Source organism: Aegilops tauschii, chromosome 2 (genome assembly GCF_002575655.3).
Source record: "Aegilops tauschii subsp. strangulata cultivar AL8/78 chromosome 2, Aet v6.0, whole genome shotgun sequence".
In the NCBI taxonomy this organism is placed as follows: Eukaryota; Viridiplantae; Streptophyta; class Magnoliopsida; order Poales; family Poaceae; genus Aegilops; species Aegilops tauschii.
This window is the reverse complement of record NC_053036.3, coordinates 527,890,879-527,899,205: the sequence shown is the minus strand read 5'-3', so window position 1 is coordinate 527,899,205 and position 8,327 is coordinate 527,890,879. Positions and strand designations below refer to the sequence as shown.

Below are 8,327 nucleotides of genomic sequence, written 5' to 3'. Positions count from 1 at the left end.
TGTATTTTTTTGTAGTGTGGGGGGGCAATCCTACTCCAAGTAGGATTCGCCCCCCCCCCCTTTCCTATTCCAACAAGGAGAAGGGGAAGGAGAGGGAGGAGAGAAGGAAAGGGGGCCCGGCCCCCCTAGTCCAATTCGGTTTGGGCTAGGGGGGCGTGCGCCACACCTTGGCCTGCCTCCTCTCTTCCACGAATAGGCCCATGAGGCCCAATAACCCCCCGGGGGGTTCAGGTAACCCCCCGGTATCCGGAAAATATCCGATACACCTCGGAACTATTCTGGTGTCCGAATATTGTCTTCCAATATATCAATCTTTATGTCTCGGCCATTTCAAGACTCCTCGTCATGTCGGTGATCTCATACGGAACTCTGAACTACCTTCGGTACATCAAAACACATAAACTCATAATACCGATCATCATCGAACGTTAAGCGTGCGGACCCTACGGGTTCGAGAACTATGTAGAAATGACCGAGACTCATCTTCGGTCAATAACCAATAGCAGAACCTGGATACTCATATTGGCTCCCACATATTCTACGAAGATCTTTATCGTTCAAACCGCATACCAACATATGTTGTTCCCTTTGTCATCGGTATGTTACTTGCCCAGGATTCGATCGTCGGTATCACTATACCTAGTTCAATCTCGTTACCGGCAAGTCACTTTACTCGTTCCGTAATGCATCATCCCGTGACTAACTCATTAGTCACATTGCTTGCAAGGCTTATAGTGATGTGCATTACCGAGAGGGCCCAGAGATACCTCTCCGATACATGGAGTGACAAATCCTAATCTCGCTCTATGCCAACCCAACAAACACCTTCAGAGACATCTGTAGAGCATCTTTATAATCACCCAGTTACGTTGTGACGTTTGATAGCACACAAGGTGTTCCTCCGGTATTCGGGAGTTGCATAATCTCATAGTCAGAGGAACATGTATAAGTCCTTATGAAAGCAATAGCAATAAAACTAAACGATCATTATGCTAAGCTAACGGATGTGTCTTGTCCATCACATCATTCTCTAATGATGTGATCCCATTCATCAAATGACAACACATGTCTATGGTCAGGAAACATAACCATCTTGGATTAACGAGCTAGTCAAGTATAGGCATACTAGGGACACTCTGTTTTGTCGATGTATTCACACATGTACTAAGTTTCCGGTTAATACAATTCTAGCATGAATAATAGACATTTATCATGATGTAAGGAAATATAAATACAACTTTATTATTGCCTCTAGGGCATATTTCCTTCAGTCTCCCACTTGCACTAGAGTCAGTAATCTAGTTCACATCGCCATGTGATTTAACACCAATAGTTCACATCACCATGTGATTAGTTCACATCGCCATGTGACTAATACCCAAAAGGTTTTACTAGAGTCAATAATCTAGTTCACATCGCTATGTGATTAACACCCAAAGAGTACTAAGGTGTGATCATGTTTTGCTTGTGAGAGTATATATTTTGCAAATTTTCTATGTCTACAATGCTCTGCATGGAGCTACTCTAGCTAATTGCTCCCACTTTCAATATGTATCCAGATTGAGACTCAAAGTCATCCGGATCGGTGTAAAAGCTTGCATCGGCGTAACTCTTTACAACAAACTCTTTATCACCTCCATAACCGAGAAATATCTCCTTTAGTCTTCTAAGGATAATTTTGACCGCTGTCAAGTGATTCATTCCTGGATCAATATCGTACCCCCTTGCAACACCAATGCAATGGCATGTAGTCTGCCGGGAGAAGCCCCTTAAGAGGGCAGATAAACTGCCGAGAGAGCAATTCTCCCGGCAGATAGAACTGCCACGAGAACAGCTGCCGGGAATTACTTCTCCCGACAGTTTTACTGCCCCCACACATTTATTTGCCGGCAGTTTATTTTCTCCCGGCAGATTGGCCGTGGCATATAAACTATAGTTACCGGCAATGTAAGTGTCGGCACAAGCTTGTTTACCCGGCAGTTAGTATGCCATCACGTTGATTTCACTAGCAAAAGCAAATTGATCTGGGCAACAAATCACTAATGTAATATGCATTCATTTTGTCTTGGCAATCAAGACAAATGACACTATTTCATAATTCACATATGGGCCTCATCGTAAAACTTATCTTCACTCAATAAAATTAACGACCAAATACATATGCTTCTAGAAACGCCCATATACAAGGGTGTTGTGCAACAAAAGGAAAATTACATATGTTTTTTGATGCGACACACGACCAAAATGAGCATATAGTGGCTTCTATGCTAAACTAGCAACCAAAATTAGCTTTCCCCATGGTTGTAATGTTCCCAACGACACGAGGCCCTAATCATTCAAAATGCTTATAGTTTATTGCTTTAACTTCCGCTAGCCTCTCGCTCTTGTGCTTCAGCATTCTCTCCTCTTCCTTTTTCCATTCTATTTCCTGAAAAGAGAAATTTTTGGCACATTCGAATTAACACGTCAGATGTAAGTAGATTGCCGTTTGTTTTCCTTCTCATCGTTGCCTTTTGTTTTCCTTCTGGCACATCATCTAAATGTTCCAAATAAAATATGGTCAGGCTCATAGTATTACATGTTGAAGGGGGCAAACTAATACGAAGTCATGACTGCATGGCAAAACTTGGAACCCAAATTTGGCCATATTCAATTTTATTTTTAAAAATGCTTCACAAGCATGAATGGTAGATGCGCACATGTGTACAGAATGTCAACCTCATTTGTCAAACCATCTTTTTGGACTCAAACTAGAACAAAAATAAAAAATGAGTAAATAAGTTCAGGTTGGATATATGACTTACCAAGTGTACTCTCTGCCTCCATTCAAACTTCTCCTCCTAGCATGTTGTAGCCTTTGCTCAGCTGATAATTACTTGCCCTGACATAATACATGGAACATATAAGAATCCATGCTTCATGTTATTCTTAAGAAACAGTAACTTATCAAGTAAAAACTAGATTGAAGACCCCAACCTTATAAAAGCATCATGTAATAACAATTAAACTCTAGAAGAGTACTCCACTTTTAGTCTGTCTTAGCAGCAAAATGAAAGGAGACATAAATAAGTTCTCTAGCTAGTTATTTTTCTTCCATGTAACAGTATATGTGCATGATGACGGTTGAACTAGATAATCTCACATCGATCGACCAATGGGAATAAACAACACAATACAAAAATCTTTTTACCCAAAGCTTGCTTAAAACTCCTACAGTGTTTTACTGATTTAGTATTCAGTTGTAGCATCCACTTGTTTAACACCAAAAGATTATTGAACTCCCTATACTAATAAGACTTAATAAAACATGTGTGCAGTCATTTATAAGTATCCACTGCGGCACTGCCATAGTGCATAGATCATTTAGAAGTTTTCACTGGCAGAGAGCATATCTACAGTCCTTTACGTACAATATAAATTGAAACTGCAAACATTCCCTGGTGCTTCCTATCAAGATGTCTGAAGATGGAAATGATAAAATGTTCTGAAGAACTGTTCTTACTCGATTAAATGGAGAAATATTTAAGTAGTGACTACCCTGAGTTCAAGCATTACAAAATACTAGATGTTTCCTTTCGTACAAACAACACATGTCCAAGCATAATGTGTATATAAGTATGAAAGATAGGTCACAGTAGCTGATAGCACAGGCAAGCAACATAGATAACCATTCTTTCATATGCACGCTCAAAAGAATCAAGTAAGCAAAAGTAGTTTGATTTCCACATCTCAAGTTTTGATGTGATAACTCAAGAACATTTAGTCCTGATCCATGACACTAAGACATTGAACTTCACAAATTTGCGCAAAATACTACAATGTTGAGATCCTGGAATGATTAATTTCCCCATGACCACAAAAAGCAGTAACTCATAACCAAATCTATATCTAACACAACACACATACATTAGTCACGTTTGTCTGTAGAAGAATTTTTTTCCAGGAGATACTCCTAATAGTGCAAATAGCAATTAAAATGCTAAATCGACAAATGTACTGTAATAACTGATAAGGATGATCCTTGAAGGATGCAAGTGTGACCACCAGAAGAAAATCAAATCACGTACAAGTTTTCGGAGTTGTGCAATTTAGGGAAGCTCCTTCTCAAGCACAGGATCAAGGGATAGAACACAAATGATATCAAGATCTTGTAGAAGCTTCTCAAAATATCTAATTTCCTGTGACAATGTAGTTACTGCAATGCTTGTGAAGTTGAAAAGTATACAGAAACTATTATCTATTAGATGGCATGAAAGTTTAAGCATAATTTTTGGTACTGGTGTGAACTTGTTCTTTATATAATATATGGGTATATCACATTCAGACAACAACTTTCACAGAACATAAATAATGAACTTCATATCAGAGAACTAACACTTTTGCAAGTTCAAATCTTTAAACTCTAGAAGCAGTACTACACTTTCAGTCTATATTTGTAGCAAACAGAGAAGAGACAGAAAGAGATTCTCTATCTGATTGCTTTTATTACATGTACAAGTATATGTGCGTGATGACGAGTGAACTAAATGATCTCACATCAATCGATCAATGGAGATAAACAAGGGTACTTGTTCATTCCAACTACATGTTCATTAGTCAAAGTTCGTTTTCTTTTAACATCCAGAATTAGCACAAAGAGCACTTAATCATAGTAAATGGAAGAATACCCATTGGCACCAAGAATTAGAGTTGTGCAGAGCATCTTTATTGGTACATTCAAGCACGAGTTTGAGAGAAAAAAAATGTTACCTCAGTATTGAACTCCTATGAAACAATTAGCTAGATGGTAAATCAGGGCAGGAAAAGTAGCTACTTTTGTAGAGAAATTTTTAATATCAAATCCACTCATGTCTATAAATTTAGCTCTTTCAGATGGAGGCACCAAAAACTTTATAGAGCGCTACATTTCCCTACTACTATAGTACACAATTTTTTGAATTTGGATTAGCAGTCCGCCCAGACTCCAGAGCAAATACAAGTCATTTATTTGTTCCATAAAATGAATATCCACCGTTCATCAGTACCTTGCCCAAGAGATCTAATGGTTGACATTACTTAGATTCACTATGTACGGGCAGGCGCCAAAACGACTCCAGGACCTTTCTGGAATCCTGACGGCTCCAAATGGGCCCACTGGTGAAACTCTGCTATTCAAGATCTTCTGTGGCTATGATCGGGAAACAACAATGACTAGAGTAACCTTCCTTCTACTCCGTAAACAACTAGCTTGTACAGAGCACTAATCGTTTGTATCTACCAAGTTTCGAAGCAGCAACTTGCCAATCCTTTGGACGGGATTTAACACTCAACAGCATACATACTACTCCCATCTGAAAATAAATGTTGCTCAAATAAACGGATGAGTGAGTGAAGAACACGTGCATAGCTCGTGCCTTCGACTAATATACACAGTCTTCAGTTGCGCAATGTCTGAACCTGAATAAATAAAGACTGATCCATGTACTAAAAAGGATGGATACAGGCAAATGAAATTGGCACATATACTTGCATATTAATAGCACGTGGTGTGCTGCGGGTGCCCCTGCTCCTCCTCTGTTCTGCTGCTTCGGGAGAGTGGCTTCGATCTGGATTGGCGTGTCTCATATCTTCTTGCTTCCTCTCGTGATGTGGCATGGGTGCTGCGGTGGTGGTGGTCGCGGTGGTGCGGCGGTGGTGGGTGGCGGCTACGGCTGGGGAGGTGGTGCGTGGCTGGTCGCGGTGGATCGAGGGATCCTGCGGCTGGAGTGAGGTTGCTCTCAGCAGGGGTGGTGGTTGGTGGGTGGTGGTCGGTGGCGGCTGGTGGTCGGCGCAACTCCGGGAGAAATCCTTGCTCCGGTCTTCATCGGAGCCGGCGACGGCGGCGCCCGCGGGTGCCGTGGTCTTTCTTGGAAGCGTCGTCGTGGAGGTGCTCCTGCTCCTCCCCACGGCTTTGGCTCCGGAGGGAAACCTCAGATCCGCTGGATCGGGCGATGGAGGCGTCTTCGCGTCTTTCTCCTCCTTGGGGGCATCATCTCGGAGCAGGCTACGACTGTGAGACTAGTGGATGACGGCATCTACGCCGTCGAGGGCGGCATCTTCGCCGCGTGGTTTGCTGAGGCGGGGCGCTGATTTCTGTTTGGCAACGATGATGGCGTCGATCGAAGCTTGGGTCGCGGCGTGGTCTTCGGTAGTCGGTTCTTCCCGGCGTGTCCAAGGTGCTCTTCCGTGGTTGCTGGTTGCTTTGAAGTCGGAGCTGCGTTGGAGCGAGTCCAGGTGGTGATGATGACATGCATTCGGTGGTCATTTGCGGGGGCACGGTCAGCGCAAGACCTGCATATTTCCCTTGCGTTCCTCATCGTCAAAGTCGGAGCTGTCAGTTGCTTGCGCGTGTGGCCATCTATTGGCATGTGCCGTCGTGGCTTTTGTTCCATGTCGGTGGCCAGGTTGGCCGGTGGTGCCCATGTCATGTGGGCAGTGTTATATCGGTTTTAGCCCGGTTTTCCGTCAATTAACCGGACAATTATCTTCTTCTTAATCAATGAAAATGGCAAGTCTTTTGCCTCGTTTCAAAAAAAAAATATAACAAAATGAAATATACACTAACCTGGCTGAAACCCTTTACAAATCACGAGCACCAGGAATTCCTCGAACAAACCAACCACTGCTAGAACCACTCTCCAATCCTTTCACTAATAGCACCTGCATCAATTTGGTAGGAAAAGGAAAACAACAATAAGGAACACACTCAGTAGTAACTCGGTGGAAGGGGAAATCTGCCTTCGTACGGACAACTGGACAATGCGCACCATGAGTTCTCATCGACCAGAGAAGAAAAGATTAACAACCTAGGAAGATCTCACCTGCATCGGATTTCCACCAAGACGGATCTGAGGAAAGTATTGTACCAGTATAGTGGAGATGGGACACCACGCTCGCCGTTGGCGGGGAGGAAGCCATGGTGGGGAGTCCGCCTATGCTCGTCGGCGTGATGGACCGTAAGGAAGAGATGGAGGCGACCGGCATCGTCGACCAGTTCTGGTGGTGGTGTCGAAGGGAGGGAGGCGACGACAACCTCGCACATCAGAGGCGTATCGAGGGAGGCGGCGCCGAGATCCAAGCACCGCCGCCATAGATCCCGATGGGGTCGCACAGGTCAGCCAAAGGGGTGGTGGCGGAGGGCGTGGTCAACGGCAGAGGGGGCGGCGGCGGCGGTTGAGGAGGAGGTCTAGGGAGGGTTCGATTTGGGGGAGAACAGGTCGTGTGGTGGCTGTAATTCTTCTTACTTTCTTTTTTGAGCGGTGGCTGTAATTCTTTTGAGTGGAAATGTCGCGCGCTCTCCCGCGCCAGCGCGCGTTTGGGACAAATATTATATTGGGCTCGCGCCACAGGCAGGCCCGGCAGGTAGTGGGCCGTAGTTCAGTTCTCCCGGCAGTTTTTATGACCTAAGATGTGGACATTATTACTGGCAGTGCACATGCCATTGCTGATTAACTTCTACCGGCGGTTTCTTCGCCGTTATGCACTTCTACTGGCAGTAACAAGATCCCCGGCACATGGTTTACCCTCATTCTTGTATTTCTCCCGGCAGTTAACTGCCCCCAATTCAGTGTTGTGGTGTAGTGGAGAGTGTGTCCACGTACCTCGTAGACCGAAAGCGGAAGCGTTAAGTAACGCGGTTGATGTAGTCGAACGTCTTCACAATCCAACCGATCAAGTACCGAACGCATGGCACCTCCGCGATCTGCACACGTACAGTTCGGTGACGTCCCTCGAACTCTTGATCCAGCTGAGGCCGAGGGAGAGTTTCGTCAGCACGACGACATGGTGACGGTACTGATGAAGTTACCGGCGCAGGGCTTCGCCTAAGCACTGCAACGATATGACCGAGGTGTGTTTTTGTGGAGGAGGGCACCGCACACGGCTAAGAGAAACTTTGGTGTGCCTTTGGGGTGCCCCCCTCCCACGTATATAAAGGGGGAGGGAGGAGGAGGCCGACCAGGGGGAGGAGGCGCGCCATGGGGGGCAATCCTACTCCAAGTAGGATTCGCCCCCCTCCCCCCTTTCCTATTCCAACAAGGAGAGGGGGGAAGGAGAGGGAGGGGAGAAGGAAAGGGGGGCCGGCCCCCCTAGTCCAATTCGGTTTGGGCTAGGGGGGCGCGTGCCACACCTTGGCCTGCCTCCTCTCTTCCACCAATAGGCCCATGAGGCCCAATAACCCCCCGGGGGTTCCGGTAACCCCTCGGTATTCCGGAAAATACCCGATACACCTCGGAACTATTCCGGTGTCCGAATATTGTCTTCCAATATATCAATATTTATGTCTCGACCATTTCGAGACTCCTCCTCAT

The 8,327-nt window shown here is 44.9% G+C and overlaps 1 long non-coding RNA gene across 2 annotated transcripts; it reads right to left on the bottom strand.

Moving 5' to 3' along the window:
* Positions 1-2,112: 2,112 nt before the first annotated feature.
* Positions 2,113-7,244, bottom strand: LOC109750035 (uncharacterized). Of its 2 annotated transcripts, none has more exons than XR_012203208.1 (4): positions 6,840-7,244; positions 6,584-6,678; positions 2,805-2,881; positions 2,113-2,536 (listed from the first exon to the last, which is right to left on the bottom strand). It is a non-coding gene; the product is annotated as an uncharacterized lncRNA (long non-coding RNA). The 2 variants fall into 2 exon arrangements; XR_005768954.3 differs by having other exon boundaries at positions 2,113-2,428.
* Between the last annotated feature and the right edge of the window lie 1,083 nt (positions 7,245-8,327).